Source organism: Dioscorea cayenensis, chromosome 1, assembly GCF_009730915.1.
Source record: "Dioscorea cayenensis subsp. rotundata cultivar TDr96_F1 chromosome 1, TDr96_F1_v2_PseudoChromosome.rev07_lg8_w22 25.fasta, whole genome shotgun sequence".
Lineage (NCBI taxonomy): Eukaryota > Viridiplantae > Streptophyta > Magnoliopsida > Dioscoreales > Dioscoreaceae > Dioscorea > Dioscorea cayenensis.
Window position 1 is genome coordinate 20,169,377 of NC_052471.1, and position 18,264 is coordinate 20,187,640.

The 18,264-nt window shown below is 40.7% G+C and overlaps 1 non-coding gene across 1 annotated transcript; it reads right to left on the minus strand.

The window, feature by feature from the left end:
- Positions 1 to 17,748: 17,748 nt before the first annotated feature.
- LOC120268758 lies at positions 17,749 to 17,854 on the minus strand. Its single transcript, XR_005539013.1, has one exon. It is a non-coding gene; the product is annotated as a small nucleolar RNA R71 (small nucleolar RNA).
- Positions 17,855 to 18,264: the final 410 nt, after the last annotated feature.

An 18,264-nucleotide genomic window follows, 5' to 3' on the forward strand; every position in this document is an offset into this window, starting at 1 on the left:
ACACTGAATGCTTGGCTTGCCTCCCAAGAAGCGCTTGTTTAACGTCACGAGCCTGACGTACCTTTTTCTTACCTAAGGAGGCTTGAAAATGGTGTGTTCATACCGGCTAGAAGTTGCATAAGAACTACCAAGAAATACGAATCATACCTTCTGGGATGGTGTCAAATTGAAGGCCAAGCATGAGTTACCTTTTGGCCTCCATGGAAAGAGCTTGTGCCAGGAATTGCGCAATTTAAACTTGGGAAGATCCTTAGATGGTTTGAACCTCCTGCCCGCTTCTTCTTTGGTCCTAACAAGACTTCCTTTGAGTACCCAACAACAAAGTTGCTTGGGCCTCCATGAAAAAATATTCGGTCAAGAAATATTTAAGCTCGGCATGGGTGGGTCATTGGACGGCCTTAACCTCCTACCCACATATTCTTCCTCGACTCTTGGAAAGTTGCCTTGGATCATCCAAAAGAGTTGCTTGAGCTTCCAAGGGAAAAATTTTGGTTGAGAGCTTGTCAAGCTTTGCATAGGTGGATCAATTGGTGGCTTTAACATCCTATTCACAAGTTTTTTCTTAACCATGGTGTGATGAACTTCAATTGCCCATAACATTTTCTTTGGCCGCCAAGGAAAACGTTTTGGTTGGGAATTGTCCAAGCCCAGCATCGGTGGGTTCAAGGATGATTTATTTTGTTTTTGTTGAGCTTCACTGAACCTCCTTGTGTATAGGTACAGATGGTCTTATGAGCCTAGAATGTGATCAATAGTCATGGACATGGTCAATGTGGTATTCACATGGCCATGTGTGCTCCACAACCCGTTAAAACTTAACTGTCAATGAATATAGCTCCATCAAATGTACCATTAGGAGTTTAGGGGAGTATTATTTCAATTGCCTATCTCCATACATTGTTTTTAATTGTTATACTTCTTTAGTGTGCTTGCATATGTACATTGAGGCCAATGTACACCTTAAGTGTGGAGGGAGGGAGGGAGAGGGAGGGAGAGGGAGTTTTAATTACACATATTTTCATACTTATATTTTCATTTTTCTTGCTCATGTAGCCAATGGCGGTTCACCTCAGTTGCAATGGTTGTATTCTTAAGTTTAGGAGAATTTTTAACATTGAATACTATCATGCTCCAGTTTTTACTTGAAGTTTTAGGAATTTTTGCCCAATTAACATTTGTTGCATTACTCATCCACTAAACCTTGTAGAAACTCAAGTTTGACGTTTAAGGGACTGTTTTTAGTATGTTTCTTGTTTTAATTTTTGAAAAAAAAATGATGAATGATTGAAAAACGAAGAAAAAAAATATGTGTTTCTTTGTTTGTGCATTAGCGGTGGAAACAGCTACCACCTATGAAGTATGAAGCTACTCTCATAAATCGAATACTAGTTATGCACTAATGAGAGAAAGTGCTATCTCATGGGATGAGTGACAGCTACTACACCGGTAGAAAGAGCTACCACCTCGAAAGTGTGAAAGCCACCTTGGCGGCCGCCTAGGAAAGGGTTACTTAGAGGATGTGTGAAGCTACTACCTTCTCTTTTCTTTTTGTACATAAATGAGTCCCTCTCAATTAGAGATTTGAGTAGTACATGTTGGGTTCACTTGAGTCAGTTGACACACACTACACAATACTTTTTGATTCATGTTTTTAGCTAAAGCATTGATTTCTCTTATTCAGTGTTGGAATTTTTTTCCTTACTTGTCGAATGCTTCTTTTGCATGCTTTCGGTGAAACTAAGGCCATGCACTTTCAATTTTCCTTCTTAGATGTTTTAACATTTTTATTTTTGCTTGAGGATAAGCAAAAGCTTAAGTGTGGGGAGTTTAATAAGTTCTTGTGTATAAGTAATACGAATTATTCTTTTCTTACATTGAGCAAAGGAGCCTAGTTTAGATGTTGACACACCCCTTGAAAGTGTGTACCGCATGTGCATGGGTTGCTACAATAATAAAATACCCTAGTGAGTGGGTAGTTGTATCCACAGGGAATAGTTGTTAGGAGCAAATAGTGATGCTATTTAGCTAAGAGTAAACCAATTTATGAGTGAGTGAACAATATCAATGCAAATAAAAGTAAAGAAGAGAAAGGAAAGCGCAATAGGGATAAGGAAAGGCAGTCGATAAGAAAATCGGGTACTCAGACATTGCTCACCCTAGGACTATTGTTTCAAGTGCAAGACTACTAATTATGCATCCTAATTGAAGTTTAATGAGTCATGGAAACCCAAAAACACACGGTCCCAAACCTAAGGTCAACTGTAACTAACCCTTACACTATGCCCCGCCGGAAAGGGATACTCTCGATGCCTCACACTGTACGGGGTTGTAGGAAGATCTAGGGACTCCAAGTGATAAACCCTATTCCCTAGTATAGATCTAACCTTTTGGTCCAGGCGAAAGACCCTTAGTCACAATTAAGCCCCAGCACTAAGGATTACTTCAACACTTCACTCTGTTGCTTGCACAACTAAGCCCAAGTATAGTTTGTCTCATAGCACTTCACTCTATTATGACCATAAAGAACTCTTGGAACATGGAGGTAGGATAAATCACATCAGAAAGGAAAAGGGATGTTCCGCTACCTCTTGACTCACCCTCTCAACCCTCCCCAACCTTGCTTTGTCTAACACTAATGGAGTGTCACTCATCAACAAAGATTACCAAGAAAGATTCTCAACCCTAGTGTCACTCTAAGGGAAAATCAATAAAACAAGCATTCAAGGTTGAAACCCAATTAAAACATCAATTAAATATGGAAAACACGAGTCAATGAAACAAAATCATCCTAGGGTTTATAAGTCCAAGCACCCACTAGGGGTGTAGCTCTCTATAGAGTAATACATCAACAATAAAATCGAAAGTAAAAGCATGCTTGATGAGTGATCCGCAAGTGCACGGAGTCGTCAAGTAATAACCCTCATGCGAGCACGAGAGGGTAGTATTCCCTGGGCCCAAGAATCTACTCTTACTTCCTCTTTGCGTATTGTCTAGCCGAATGATTCGAAGGGTTTCTCTAATCTATTACTTGAAATAAAAGAACTACAAATGGAGTCTATGATAAGGTAGGGGTATAAAATCAGGGGAAAGAAATGGTCACGGATGCGGATTCCCTAGTGGCTACTAAAGTGCAAAGGATGCTAAGAATGTCATGCAGTTGAAGGTTTGGACCTAGAGATTTTCCTAAATTAGATCAACCCGATGGTCACGGCAATTAACCCCTAATCCGGTATAAGTATTGACACGAATTTCTTCGATCAAATCCTCATATGATTGCATTAACAAGTGGGGAAATCCCTAATTAGGGCCGGAACACAACTTGGTCTAGCCCTAATGGTGGAGGAGTGCAGAATACCCGGATGGTCACGGGCGATTCGTACATGAATCCCTTCCAAACTTGGTGTGTCTAGTACAAGGGCGATGGTCACGCTACCAAGTACAACCTAGTAGTTGGTTTTACGAGTTCTCATGTAAGCAACACATCAAATGCACCAAGAATGAATCACAAATACACAACAATTGCAATAGACAAAATTAAATCATCCAAATACATAAGTTCACCCCAAGGTTCACCGGCATCCGGTGACCTTAGGGGTCTACTCATCCCATGCGAACAAATACAAGCAACAAGTCCATGAAAACAACTACAAATGGCATAAGAAAACTCCCTCAAACAATAGAAGTAGGAAGACAAGCCAAGCTAGGTGGAAATGCTTCCATGGACGCCGCGATGGGGGTGGCTTCCTCAGTCGCTCTACAAACTCCCAAAGAAGAGATCGATGAAGATCTAGCCAAAACTAAGCTTCTCCCTTTGATTTCCTTTCTCCAAAACGTGTGATCTTGCCTCCTAAACACTGGTGAAAATCGGCTCCAAGAACTCTCCCAAAAACTCCTCCCTTTGCCCTAGAAAAATCGGTTTCATTTATATCCCATCAGTCCATGCGGGCATCCATGCGGGCGCATGGAGCCCGTGAAGCTCACAGCCAAATGCCCAGTATTTTTGCTACAGTAACCGAGTATTGAGAATTTCTAGCAAACCTCACGGGCACCCATGCGGGCGCATGGAGCTCGTGAAACTCACAGCCAAATGCCCGCAGCAACAACAATGACCTGATACAATACCGCTACAGTGCCGCTACAGTGCTGGGATCACAAAAATGCCGTTTTTTGTGTCGAATTCATCCGATTTACATTTTTGAGCATCGTTCGACTCATTTAAGACCTGCAACACCGAAATAACCAATTTAGACATAAAATGGGCATCAATTCGTTAACATATTCACAAATGATACAAGATTAATACATATAAAATACATACATTTAGGCGTTTATCAATGCTACCCATAGATAAAACCCCTTGTAGTCCATATGGATAGTCTTTGTGTAGCTGCCTTGTCTTCTCCAAAGGTTCTCTTGTAAAGCCTAAAGCACACCTCACCAAATTGATACTGATGAAAGCTCCCCTAATAGCTCTCTTCCAAAAAAACGCGATGTCGAAGGCCGTAGAACCACGCCCAAATCCCAGGAAAGCCTCTCAAACCCTAGTCCTTAACGCCTTCAAAGATGGGCAAAAGATGGGAAAAATATCTCTCTAAAATACTCAAGTCACGGTATTTATAGGGGCAAAAATCGGGCATCCACACAAACGTGTCAAATTTCCACAAGGCCGTGTGGATTTCCAGAACTTGTTTTCTGTAAGTTGTGAATAGTAACTACTACAGTAATGTAAATGGATACAACACTTCGCCAAATTGCTCCCGAATTCCACTTTTTTCATTGAAGCCACATGAATGGCCACACATCCATGCGGTAGATTGTGTTACATCTTCATTGATACCACATCGATGAAGGTCTTGGTAATGTTCCATAAATCGGAACATATGAGTGTGACTGCCTTTGTGCCCCTCTACTTTGTGTATTCTCTTGAGCACAATGGAGTTTGGCACACACCCACATGTCTTTGACCACAACTTGTGCCTCTACCTTTGTTCATTCCAAGAACTTCATCAACAATCACATCCACGATCTACTTTTGCTTCATTTTCTTCCAAATTTATCTCCACAACCCTAAATGGACAAAAAAACACAAATACACATGCATAAGCAATAAAATATGGTAAAAGTAATGCTCGATGTAAGAAAAGAATACTTTGTATTACTTATACACAAGCACTTATCAAACTTCCACATGATAAGTGTCTAAATGTAGGTATTTTCATATATGTATCATATACACTTTGCATGTATTTTGTGAGGCTTGATGTTTGTTTTGTGCTTAATCATCTACAATTTGCTTTGTAAGGCACCAGAAAGCCATGGAGAACACGATGATATCATTTAGGCGAAAAGAGAAGAAAACAAAATTTCATACCACCCCCATACCACCCGGTATGGAGGCCATATGCTCTATAGTAGTGGGATGGTTTAAAGCTGTCTGCCCAGAATTTCATACCATCCCCCATACCACCCCCCATACAACACAGTATGGAGGCTGTATGGAGGCCATATGGACCTCGAATGCACCCCGTATGAAGCGTGAATTGAGATTTTTGAGTGTTATATAGTCCCCATACGACCCCTATACGACTTGTATGCTGTGGGGGTTATAAAAGTAGACTTTTAGGGTAGAACAAAGTGACTTTTCTTTGGCCGTTTTGGCCACTGCCACCACACTTCTTTGTGGCCTTTCGGCCATCTTTCGATGGAGACTCTTGGGGGAAATGAGCCCACATCATCACCAAGAGGGAGAGGAGCAAAGGAGAAGGAGTTGGAGTGAAGATCTAAGCCATCATCGACAAATTTGTGATACTTCATCAATTCAAGGGGATCACGACCTAGAGGGGGTTTTCATTACTTCTTTTATGTTTTTGTCTTCCTTGTATGTTGTATAAGTGCCCCCAATCATGAGGGGTTAACTTATTGTTGTTTTTATATTTGGATGAATCCTAGGGTTCATCTTGTGTAAGAACTTGGGATGTTATTCTTCATTTAATTTGATGGTTGTTTGAGATTCAATCTTTCATGCCTTGATGCTTATAATTACATGTATGGAGAAATCTGTGATTCTATTATGAGTTGTATGCATAGATGTGACCTACTCACGCATACTAGATCTAGGAAAAATTGAAAGGGGATACTTGTGCCTACACGCCGAGAGATCGGCTGTTCGTAGCCATACATTGCTAGGTTTAAGTTGAAGAAGAGTAGGTTCACTCCTATTAGAGAACTCCTAGAACTTGATGCGATTATAGGTGTTTTGATCCGGAAGAGATTCCGATTGACATTCGTATGGGATCAGGGGTTAATCGCCGAGCAATTGGGGCTAATCTACTCACGAGGTCTCTAGGTCTCAACTATCATCAATGCATCTTGAAAACATCCTAGTTTGGGACTTAACAACAACCCTAGGTGGATTCCTTGTCCAAACACTCCCTTCTCATGCTTGATACTCCCTTGTTTGTTTATATCTGTGTGTTAGTTACCCGGCCATAGGATTTTCTTAGCTTAGTTTATTCTATTTGATTTGTTCTTCTTACTAAGAATTGTAGGCTAGATAATAGATGAGGAGTGAGTAATAATACTTCTTTGGCCCCATGGAATACGACCCCTGTGTCACTCACAGGTATTACTTGGCGATCGCGTACACTTGCGAGGAAGCAATCAAATTTTTGGCGCAGTTGTCGGGGACCATTCAAGGAATATTAGGAAAGCTTGTAGTCCATTACTCTAGCCATTTATCTTTTCATTTGGAAATATTTGTCTTTCTATATTTCTTTTACCCCTTTTGTCCATATTTATTTATTTTTCTTCTTAATTGTTTTCTTTGTTAGCTTGTTGATTTTAGTTTTGTTTGTTGACACAGGGCCATGGATTTTCAAGAAATATTGTTGGCTGCCAAAATCTTTGCACTTCATAAAAAGGTGGAAAATATTTTTGCCATGAAAGAAAGTCAAGGTTACAATCCACATTGGAGAGGCCACCAAAGTTCTTCAACACATCATCATACTCAACAATGGGAATACCCTTACCTGGGATTGCTACAGGAACCATCCTCTTAAGAACCGTGGCATTACCAACCTCCAGTTGACCATAGTAAGCAACTTAATTGATGGCGTTCAAGATGTGTTTGTAAGATTCATGATGAACATAGATGTTGAACTTGAAGCCTTGAATGCCACAATTTTAATGCCCAACAATCTCCTCAAAGTGTGGAAAACAAGATGGGAGAGTCTTCCAAAGAATCGGTCGAATTGCCACTATCTATAGAAGCCCTATCTGAAAATGGCACAAAGAATGAAGAGAAAATCAATCAGATTGTGGTGGAAGCTCATATTGAGGTGTTGGAGGTGGAAGAAGCAAATGTTGTAGCATCCATACCTTTGAGCAAATGGTAGAGGTTTCCCATCAATGTGAAATGGAAGAAAGAAAGGGGGAGAATGACTTCATGGCCATGAAAACATGTGAGGAAGTAGAAGAAACTCCATCCACCACATGTGAAGATGCTACTTGCCTTAACATAGATTTTTCCATCCACCCATCCATCAATTTAGTCAAATGCAAAAACAAAATTTCGGGAATTGTATTTGAAGATGTGGGAAGGAAACCAATGTCATCCTTGAACCCACCAATGCCAGGCTTGGACAATTCCCAACCAAAACTTTTTCCTTGGCGGCCTAAGAAAATGTTATGGGAACTTGAAGTTCATAACACAATGGTTGAGAAAAAAAATTATGGATAGGATGTTAAAGCCACCAATTGTTCCACCTATGCAAAGCTTGACAAGTTCTCAACCAAACTTGTTCCCTTTGAAGCCCAAGCAACTCTTTTTGATGATGCAAGGCAACTTTCCAAGAGTCGAGGAAGAAAATGTGGGTAGGAGGTTGAGACCGTCCAATGATCCACCCATGCCAAGCTTAAATAACTTTCAACCAAAGCTTTTCCCTTGGAGGGCCAAACAACTTTCTGGTGGGGTATGACAAGATCCCCTTGCTTATATCCCGCAAGTGCACGGGCTTGTCGAAGTAATAATCCCGGTGAGCGGGGTCGAATCCACAGGGAGTAGGGATTGAAAATACTTAATTTGATTCTTGGCTATGTGGAATATCAATAGTGATAAGTGTGAAATTGATTCAATTCTCAACAATAAAAACAACAAGTGAAAGAGCAAAAGTAATAAGAGGGTAAGGCAATCAATAAAGAATGGGGTACTCGGATAATGCTTCACCTAGGATGATCACTTCAAGTGCAAGAACTCTCTATTATGCTTCATAATCAATGCAATGGTGAGTCGTGGAAATCCTTACATACATAGTCCCAAATCTAAGGTCAACTATGCCTAACTCTATACATGTCCCGGAGGAGAAATCGAACAATCTCAACACCTCGCACTCGCATAGAGTTGCAATGAGCTCTAGGGATTCCAAGTGATAAATCTCTTCCTAAATATAGACCTACCCCTTTGGTCCAGAAGGAAGGTCCCTAGCCACAATTAAGCCCTAGATACTAAAATCCTCTCAACACTTCACTCCATTGCACGTGCAACTAGGCCCCAGCGGAGGTTCATCCCTTAGACCATTCTCTCCATTATGGCTGCAAAGAACTCGAGGAATGGAGGTAGAATCTATCACGTCGGAGGGGAAAGGGGATGCTCCTGTACCTCTCGACTCATCCTCTCAACCCTCTCTAACCTAGCTTTGTCTAACGCTAGTGGTGTGTCACTCACTCACAAGGTTACCAACAAGAACTCTCAACCCTAGTGTCACTCTAGGGGAAATGTTCATACAATCAAGCATTCAAGGTTAGAACTCACAATAAACATCAATTTATTGAAAGCATAATAAAGAAGTTCAATGAAACGAATACATCCTAGGGTTCACAATCATCCAAGTACCCACTAGGGGTTTAGCTCTCCATGGAGCTTAGTACAATCAAAAGAAATCGAATGTAAAAGCAATGAATCCATAAAGAAACCCCCTCGATGATCATGTCGATGGTCTTGTGGAGAGTCCTCTACTCGTCTTCCAAAGATTCCTTCAGTCCCGGGTATAGGATACGCCTCGATCGAAGCTCCCCTACCAACCTTCTTCCTAATGGAATCACGATGTCGGTGCCATAGACATTCCCCAAAACCTTGACCAATACCCCTCGAAACCCTAGCCGAAGTCCTCTCACAAGTAGGGGAAAAGATGGAGAAAAGAATACCAAAATCGGGGCTGAATTGGCTTTAAATAGGGCTGGAATCGGGCAACTCCACGGGCGTGGATGATACACGCCCGTGCGGAATTTCCACACGGGCGTGGATAATTTCCACACGCCCGTGTGGATTCTCTATTCTCTCGGTTTCTCGGCCGGTCGTGAACAGTGTTGCTACGATGAGTGCACAGCGTTGCTACGATCTTTGTCTTTGCGGTCTTCGCTCGATTAACCTCGCAATTCCATACTTTCATCGGGTAGTACGCATAAGCGGGCAAACATTCACGTCGTGAATCACTTGCTTCTTCAATGATGTACATGTTGGCGGGGCTCTTGTTCTTATATGCATAAGTCGGAATGCTCGAGCGTGACTGCCTTTGTGCCCCTCCAAATAGATGTGCTCACTAGAATGCGAGGAGGTTGGCACACACTCTAGCATCTCACACCTGACCTATGTCTTCGCGTTTGAACCTTAACAAGATCTCCTCCAACATAGGTGCATTATGATCCACATTGGCCCATTTCCTTCATACTCGGCCTCACAACCCTACTGCGTAAAAAGTAACATAAAAAAACACATATTAATGTAAAAACCCGAGGAAAGTAATGCTCAACATAAGGAATGAACGCTTCGAATTCATATCGCACAAGCACTTATCAGGGTACCCAAAGGAATTCTTGTTGGGACCAAAGAAGAAATGGGGAGCAGGTTCAAACCATCAAAAGATCCTCCCAAGTTTAAATTGTACAATTCCCTGCCCAAGCTCTTTATATGGAGGCAAAAAGGTAAGTCATGCTTGGCCTTCAATTTAACACCATCCCAGAAGGTATGTCTCGTATTTCTTGGTAGTTCTTATGCAACTTCTAGCTGGGATGAACACACCATTTTCAAGCCTCCTTAGGTAAGAAAATGGTACGTCATGCTTGTGACATTAAACAAGCGCTTCTTGGGAGGCAACCCAAGCATTCGGGGGTGTTTCCTTGCATTTTTGGTATTTTAGGTCTTAGTTCATTTCAATTTTCATATCCTTAGAATTGCTTGTTTTTTTGAATAAGTTCATGCTCACACACTTGGCACATTGTTCTCATCGGTTTTATTGTGGTTTATTTGTTCAACTTCTTGAGAAACTCATGTTTTGGTGTCATTTCATGCGCTAGATCGTAGTTTCTTTCATTTCGTTCATTTTTGGAGAAGTCTTCGAGCTTGCAATATCATTTTTACATCATTTGAAGCAGGATTTTGGAGTTCAGAGAGCTTTTAAAAGTCATACAGCTATTCATAGGCGTATGGATGCCATTTGGGCTGAACACAGAGCCAATCCAGTAGCTCTGTGCCACTCCAGACGGCCCCATACGGCCCCTATACGGGGCCGTCTGCGGTGGCACCCAGATTCAGCCAAGAGGCTCTTTCGGCCTATACGGCCCGCATACTAGGCTATATGGGGGCCGTATGGGCCGTTATTGCCCTATAAACCCCTCATCTCTCTTCTCTCTCTTCTCTTTCTTCTATTCTTTTCTTTTCTCTCTTTTTCCACCGATTTTTTCTCTTCTTTCTCACCTAATTCTTGGCCAAATCCTATCATTTCTTATCCTAAATCTTGTCCTCATCCATTGGAGACTTCGATCTTGTGGTTTAACTCAAGTTTAATATAAGTTTTCTCAAGATTTCATCAGTAAGCTCTTTGATGCCTTAGTTTTATCTTCTTTGTTTTTCTTGCATCCTTGGAGTTTATGTGTGGATTTTATCAAGTATTTGGCTTGGTTTTTGTGGTGTAATTGTTATGGATAAAGTATTTCTTCAATTTACGTAGAAAAGTTTTCGATTTTCATGTTTCTGGGGAGGTTCTTTCGAAGTGAACAGTACCCATACGGCCCCCATACGGCCGTATGGCCCCCATACACCATAATTTTCATTGTTTCTTCATCTCTTACACTACATTTTAAATCATATTGAATTCCTCTATGCTTGATTAGGTTTTTCATGGTTTGTAGGAATATTGGGAATGGAGAAATTGACAACAACAATGAAGTTATATTTACAACACACGAGTGACCAAATTTTTGGAAGAGAATACCATAGAGCAAGATGTCATTTTGTGATGAGAAACCTAACTCTAAGGACAAAGACTAGCATGGACACATCATTTTATTGTTTTGACTTTATTTTCTATTTTCTACTATTTGTGTTCTTGTTGTGTTTTATTTTAGTTTTTGCATGATAACTCCCCATCTCTTCTTTGTAAATTTTTGTAGATTGATGATGTACCCTTTTTGCCTTGCAGGGCATTAAGGGAATTTGGTGAGCTTTCCTAGTTTGGAATTGAGGTGGGACCTGACAATTATTGCTCACCACACCTTTTGTCGAGTCATACCTCACGACGGGTGACAAGTGTCTAAATGTAGGTGTTTCTGTATATATATCGTATTCACTTTGCATGTATTTTGTGAGGTTTGATGCCTGTTTTGTGCTTAATCATCTATTATTTTCTTTGTAGGGTATAAGGAAGTCATGGAGAACAAGAAGATATCATTTAGGCCAAAAGAGAAGAAAACAGGAATTTCATACCACCCCCATACTACCCAGTATGGGGGCCATATGCACTGTAGCAGCGGAATGACTTGGAGTTGTCTGCCCAGATTTCCATACTACCTAATATACGGGGCCATATGGAGGCTGTATATACCCTGTATGAAATGCGAATCTAGGGTTTTTGAGTGCAATACGATGCCCATACGACCCCTATATGGCCCGTATGTCGTGGGGGTATATAAGCTGAGTTTTAGGGCAGAACAAAGCACTTTTGGCTGGGCTTATTTTGGGAGACCACTTGATAGGCTTTGGGGGACCTTGGGAAGCAGAAAATGGGCAAGGAAGCTAGGAGATAATTCAAGGCCAAGGTCCAAGATTCTCAAGGCAAGAAGACAACATCATTCAAGGGTAAATCTACCACGATTTGAAGGAAGGAGACCCACGGCTAGAGGAAGCGTTATTCGGCATTCCTTTGGCAGGGAAGCGTCATTTGGCATATATTCTACCTCCTCCTCCACCATTTCATCTAGGGAGTGTCACTTATGCTTTTCTTTTATGTTTCACTTGATTGTATTGCTCGTTGTGGGATGATGACACACTAGACCCCCAACGCCACCGGGTGTTGGTGAACCTTGGGGGGTTTTATCATGTATTTTGGATGATTACTTGTTAATTCCATGCTTGGGTAATTTTGAGATTTAATCAATTGTTTTCATGCTAAGTGCTACACTAAGGAGAAATCCATAGCTCTTTTATGAATGATGCATGTAGATGTGACTTGCTCACATGTATTATATCATGAATGGATAAGAAGGGAATACTTGTATCATTACGCCAAGAAATCAGGTGTTTGGTAGCCCTCCATGTAGGTTTAAGCCCAAGAAGAGTAGGCTTATGCCTAAGTGAGATTTCCTCGTACTTAATGCAATCGTAGGAATGTGGATTTGGAAGAAATTCCTATGTATGTCCGTATGGGATTAGGGTTCAATCGCCGAGAAATCGGGGTTGTTCTAATCTTGGAATCTCATAGTTCATTTCACCCTTGCATCTTATATTCATCATCCATGTTTCATGATAACCCCTCAAGGGGACCCGCATCCATAGGCCTTTGCATTGCATTGAGTTTCTTGCTTGCTTATTGCTTGTTCTCTCTAATTTGTTGATAATCTTGTTTTAGTTTTAATTGCACCTAGTAGAGTAAATTCCCGCACGTGAGATCTTAGGCTAGATAATAGCTTGAGAAGGAGTAATAAGAGATCTTTAGCCCCGTGGAATATGATCCTCGTGTCTTCACATGAGGTATTACTTGGCGATCCCGTACACTTGCGGGGAAGCAATCAACGAGCAGAAGATGAACAAAGGAAGTTCATTTTCACCCTCCTCTATTGTTTTCATTGTTTCATCTAGCATGCTTATCATGATTAGTGTACATTGAGGGTAATGTCCAACACTAAGTGTGGGGATGGGTATATTTCATGTATTAGGGCCATTGTTTTCATGCTAGTGTTACCTATGATTGCTTTGTTCATTCTTGAAAGATTCTTTTAGCTTGGATTAATGATTGATGTGAGTTATTTGTTTTTATGCTTTATTGAATCCTATTAAAACCCTAGTATTGTCTTGTGCACTGAATATTCTGTTGATGCCCTAGGAATAGCCAATGTGACTACTTTAACTCTCTTGTATGCTTAACACACTACTTAGAGTACTTGGCCTTAAAACACTAAGTTCTTTCCTTCAATGTTTTCTTATGAACTTCTAAGTCTTATTGATATAATGCTAGTTGTGTGGGATGTAGAGTACTCTAAATATGTGATCTAGGGTGAATGTGAAAAAAGAGAAGAAAAAGACAAAAAAACAAGTCTATGTCAGTATTCCTCTGCTAGTTAAGCATGAATGCATTTATGTAGACTGCAATCGAGTAGTTGTGTGGCTCTTTTGCCTAACCAACATGTGCATCCTCCAAAAAGATTTTAGAATGATTATGGTGTGGTCTATGTTAGTCGGACTTAAAAAATGAAAATAAAACCCCTAGTGATATTTTTTAGTTCCTACCAAAGGTTTTGAAAAGAAAAAGGATTTCGTTTTGAGCTTTTGATTTAGAAGGATCTTACTTGGCCATTTAAGTAGTAGTTAGTAGTTAGCATTTAGAGCTGTACTGATTGAAGTCCTTAGGCTAGACCAGATAAGGGCAAATGAGATATAAGATTCACTTACACGGCACACACATATTAGTTATGAGACAGGGTATTTTTATTATGCTTATTGACTATAACTCAACATCTATTTATCATTGTCCATTGCTTTTGGATTCTTGTATTTGCTTAAGCCTGAGGTAATGTATTTAGCCACTTTTCAGTCTCTTTAATTTTTATTAGTTTTTTGCTTAGGGAAAACCAATGTTTAAGTGTTTGGATATTTGATAAGTGTCAAAATCTAGGTGTTTTCATATATGTATCGTACACACTTTGCATGTATTTTGTGAGGTTTGATGCCCATTTTGTGCTTAATCATCTATAATTTGATTTGTAGGGCAAAAGAAAGCCATGGAGAAGACGATGATATCATTGAGGAGGTTGTATACAGCCCGTATGCAGCCCCCTATGAAGCAAAAATCTAGGTTTTGAGTGATATATGGTCCGTATACTGTGAAGGATATAAATGCTGATTTCTACGGCATAAATGGGGAACTTTTTGGAGAGATTTTGAGAGGGCTTCTTGGAGACTTCTTGGGAGACCTTGAGCGACCTTGGGAAGAAGAAGAAGGGTAAGGAAATGAGGAGATCATCTAATTGCAAGGTTAAAAGCTCCCAAGGCAAGAACATATCATCATTCAAGGGGGAGATAGAAAACCATTTAAAGGAAGGAGACCCGTGGCAAGAGGAAGTGTCATACGGCATTCCTTTGCGAGGAAAGCATCATTCGGCACATTTTCTACCTACACCTTCACCATTTCATCTAGAGAGTGTTATTTATCAGTTTTCTTTGTATTCTACTTGATTTTATTGCTTGTTGTAGTATTATGACACGCTAGACCCCTAAGGCCACCGGATGTCGGTGAACCTTGGGGGGTTTTATCATGTATTTTGGATGATTGCTTGTTAATTCAATGCTTGCATGATTTGATATCTAATCTATTGTTTTCATACTAAGAGCTACACTAAGGAGGAATCCGTAGTTCTTTTTTGAGTTATGCATGTAGATGTGACCTACTTGCATGTATTAGATCGTGAATGGATTAGAAGGGGTTACTTGTATCAACACGTCGAGAAATTGGGTGTTGGTAGCACTCCATGTTCTAGGGGTGAACTTTGGATGAGTTTATCCCTATTTTGAGATTTCCTTGTACTTAATGCAATCGTAGGAATGGGGATTTGGAAGAAATTCCTATCAACATTCGTATAAGATTAGGGTTCAATCGCCGAGAAATTGGGGTTGTTCTAATCTTAAAATCTCTCGGTCCAAATTACCCTTGCAACTTTTGTTCTTCATCCATGTGTCATGATGACCCCTCAAGGGGATCCATATCCATAGGCCTTTCCATTATATTGTTAATCTTGCTTGCTCATTGCTTGTTCTCTCTAATTTGCTGGTAATCTTGTATTTAGTTTTAATTGCATCTAGTAGAGCAAATTCCATCACTTAAGATTGTAGGCTAGATAATTGGTCGAGAAGGAATAATAGGAGATCCTTAGTCCCATGGAATAGGATCCTCACGTCTTTACATGAGGTATTACTTGGCGATCCCATACACTTCCGGGGAAGCAATCAAGTTTTTGGCACTGTTGGCGGGGAACTTTAAGGAATTCTAGGAAACTTTTAGCTTATTGCTCTAGTCATTTCATTATTTACCCATTTTATCATTTCTTTTCTTTTCTTTTGATCTTAACTTTCTACCATCCTTCTTGGTTTTGCAAGGTACTGTGCATGTGATAAACATCTAAATGTACATATTTTGTACGTACCAATGCGCATGTTTATTGTATTTTATTGAGAACTTGACGCCTTTTTTATGGTTTAATCATTTTATTTCATGTTTCAGGCACAAAAGAAGCCTAGGTGAGCTCAACGACGGAATGTAAGAAGAAATCGACATCAAAAACGTCATTTTTGGACCACGGGAACTGTACATGCACTGTAGCAACCCTAGAACATGTAAATTTCAGAAAAAGTCTAAGTCTGGAATTCCTTACAGGAAGTATTATGACCATCCTTGCGGGCAATATTGTGAGGGTGAGGCCACCCACAGGGAAGCCCGAGTTAATCCCTTTATAAGCATTGTTAGGGTTTCTTTTGAAGGGGGAAGGCCTTCTTCTTGGAGCTCACCACCACCACACCAAATCGGAGCTAGAAGTAAGGTTTTGAGGGCATTTCCATGGAGGATTCGATGAGGAGAGTGCGATTTTGGGTGAGATCTACTTCTAGGGCTTGTGTAGAGGAGGTTGAAGACAAGGGAAGCCACCTCTTGTGTGGCGTCTTTGGAAGCTTCTCCGGCCTTCATTCTTTGAGGTACTGTTTCTTATCTTTTGTTTGGTTGTTTCCATGGATTTCTTGTTGTATTTGATGACTATGAACAACTAAACCCCAAGGTCACCGGATGTAGGTGAACCTTGGGGGTGAACTTGTGCGTGTATGGATGTTTTGTTCTTTCTATTGTATTTTGGCTTGTTTGTGATCATTGCTTGGTGTATTTGAATGTTTTGGTATGCATGAGAACTCGGTGTATCAATTCTTAGTTAATGCTAGGTTGCATGACCATTGCCCTAGTGTTAGACTCACCAAGCTTGGAAGGGAAACGCATATAAATACGCCGTGACCATCGGGTATTTATATCCCTCCAATTCCAAGGTTAGGTATTAGCTTGTATTCTGACCTTAACTTGCGAAAACCACCTTTCCCATTGCAATCGTAGGAGGATTTGGGCGGAAAAGATTCCGTATCCAATACTCATACTGGATTAGTGGTCAATTGCCGTGACCATCGGGTTGACCTAATCTAGGGTTTTCTTGGTCCAACTAGCCATTTGCATGTTAGTTCTGGCATCCTGCACACTTTAGTAGCCCATGAGAGGATCCTCATCCACGACCGCTTTCTTCCCATGATTATTCCCCGTATCTTGCCTTCATTGTTATCTTTTTATTTGCATTTTACTTGTTTATTTGTTTTATCACTATCACATTCAAACTTGGAGGTTAAACAACATATCGAAGAGGAAGTAAAAGTAGGTTCTCGGGCCCTAGGGAATATGACCCCTCGTGCTCGTACGAGATGTATTACTTTGTGATCCCGTACACTTGCAGCGAAATGATCAAGTTTTTGGCGTCGTTGCCGGGGAATCCACGAGGAATACTCGGAAAACTTTAACCGTGTTGATTTAACCATTGTTTTGTTTTTGTTTATCATTTGTGTATATATTTCATCATTCCTCCATTTGCATTCTCTTTTCTTTTTTTTTCTTCTTCTTCAATATCTAAGTCTTGACTCTAATTATCTTGCAAGGTACCTACCTTATGACACGAGCGAGTCAAGTGAATTTAGTTGAGCCCAACGACGAGATTGAAAGAGCCTTGCATCAATGGTTGAGAGAAGTGGCCGAAAATTCAAGACAACAAGAGATCTGGGTTGAATCTAGTGAGCCTTCAGTTATGGCCGAGCCAAGGAGAACTTTATCTGATTTTGAGAGGCCACAATTTACCGGGGAAGAATTTAGTGTGTAGGCACCTACTGTTCCGGCCAATAATTTTGAGATCAAGGAAAACACGATAGGAATGGTTCAAAACTCAGTATAGTTTGATGGGTTAGCTGATAAGGACCCACATGCTCATCTTTCTCACTTCCTTCAAATTTGTTCAACCTTCAAGATCAACTATGTATCTGATGATGCCATTAGGTTGAGATTATTTCCATTCAGTCTGAGAGGAGCGGCATACAGATGGCTCACTTCTTTAGCTCCTGGTTCCATCACCACATGGAAAGACATGGTGGAGAAGTTCCTTGCTAGATATTTCCCACCAAGCAAGGCAGCGAGACTGAGACAGGAGATTTCATCCTTCAGGCAAGGGGACAACGAGATATTGTTTGAGGAACATGAACGGTTTAAGGATCTTCTACACACATGTCCTCATCATGTATTCCCTGCATGGATGAGGGTGCAGATGCTTTGTAATGGGGTGAATTATTCTACAAGGTAGCTCATCGATGCAACAGCTGGTGGTTCTTTGAGCATCAAACTTCCCGAAGAAGCTGAGACATTAATTGAGAACATGGCTAGCAACGGATGTCATTGGAGCACAAGAGAAAAGGCACCAAGGGCAGCAGGGCTGTACGAGGTGAATGAAACCACTGCTTTGGCTGCAAAAGTGGATGCTTTGACCAAGAGTGTCATGGATAACAATGCATTAACCGCAAAGATTGAAGCTTTGACACAGAGATTTGATCAGTTCATGTTGGGTTCTGGCTCAAGTCCTAAGGCAGTGATGTCATGTGAAACATGTTGTGCTGGGCATGCAACAACCCAGTGCCCCATTCTTGTTACTTCCCCT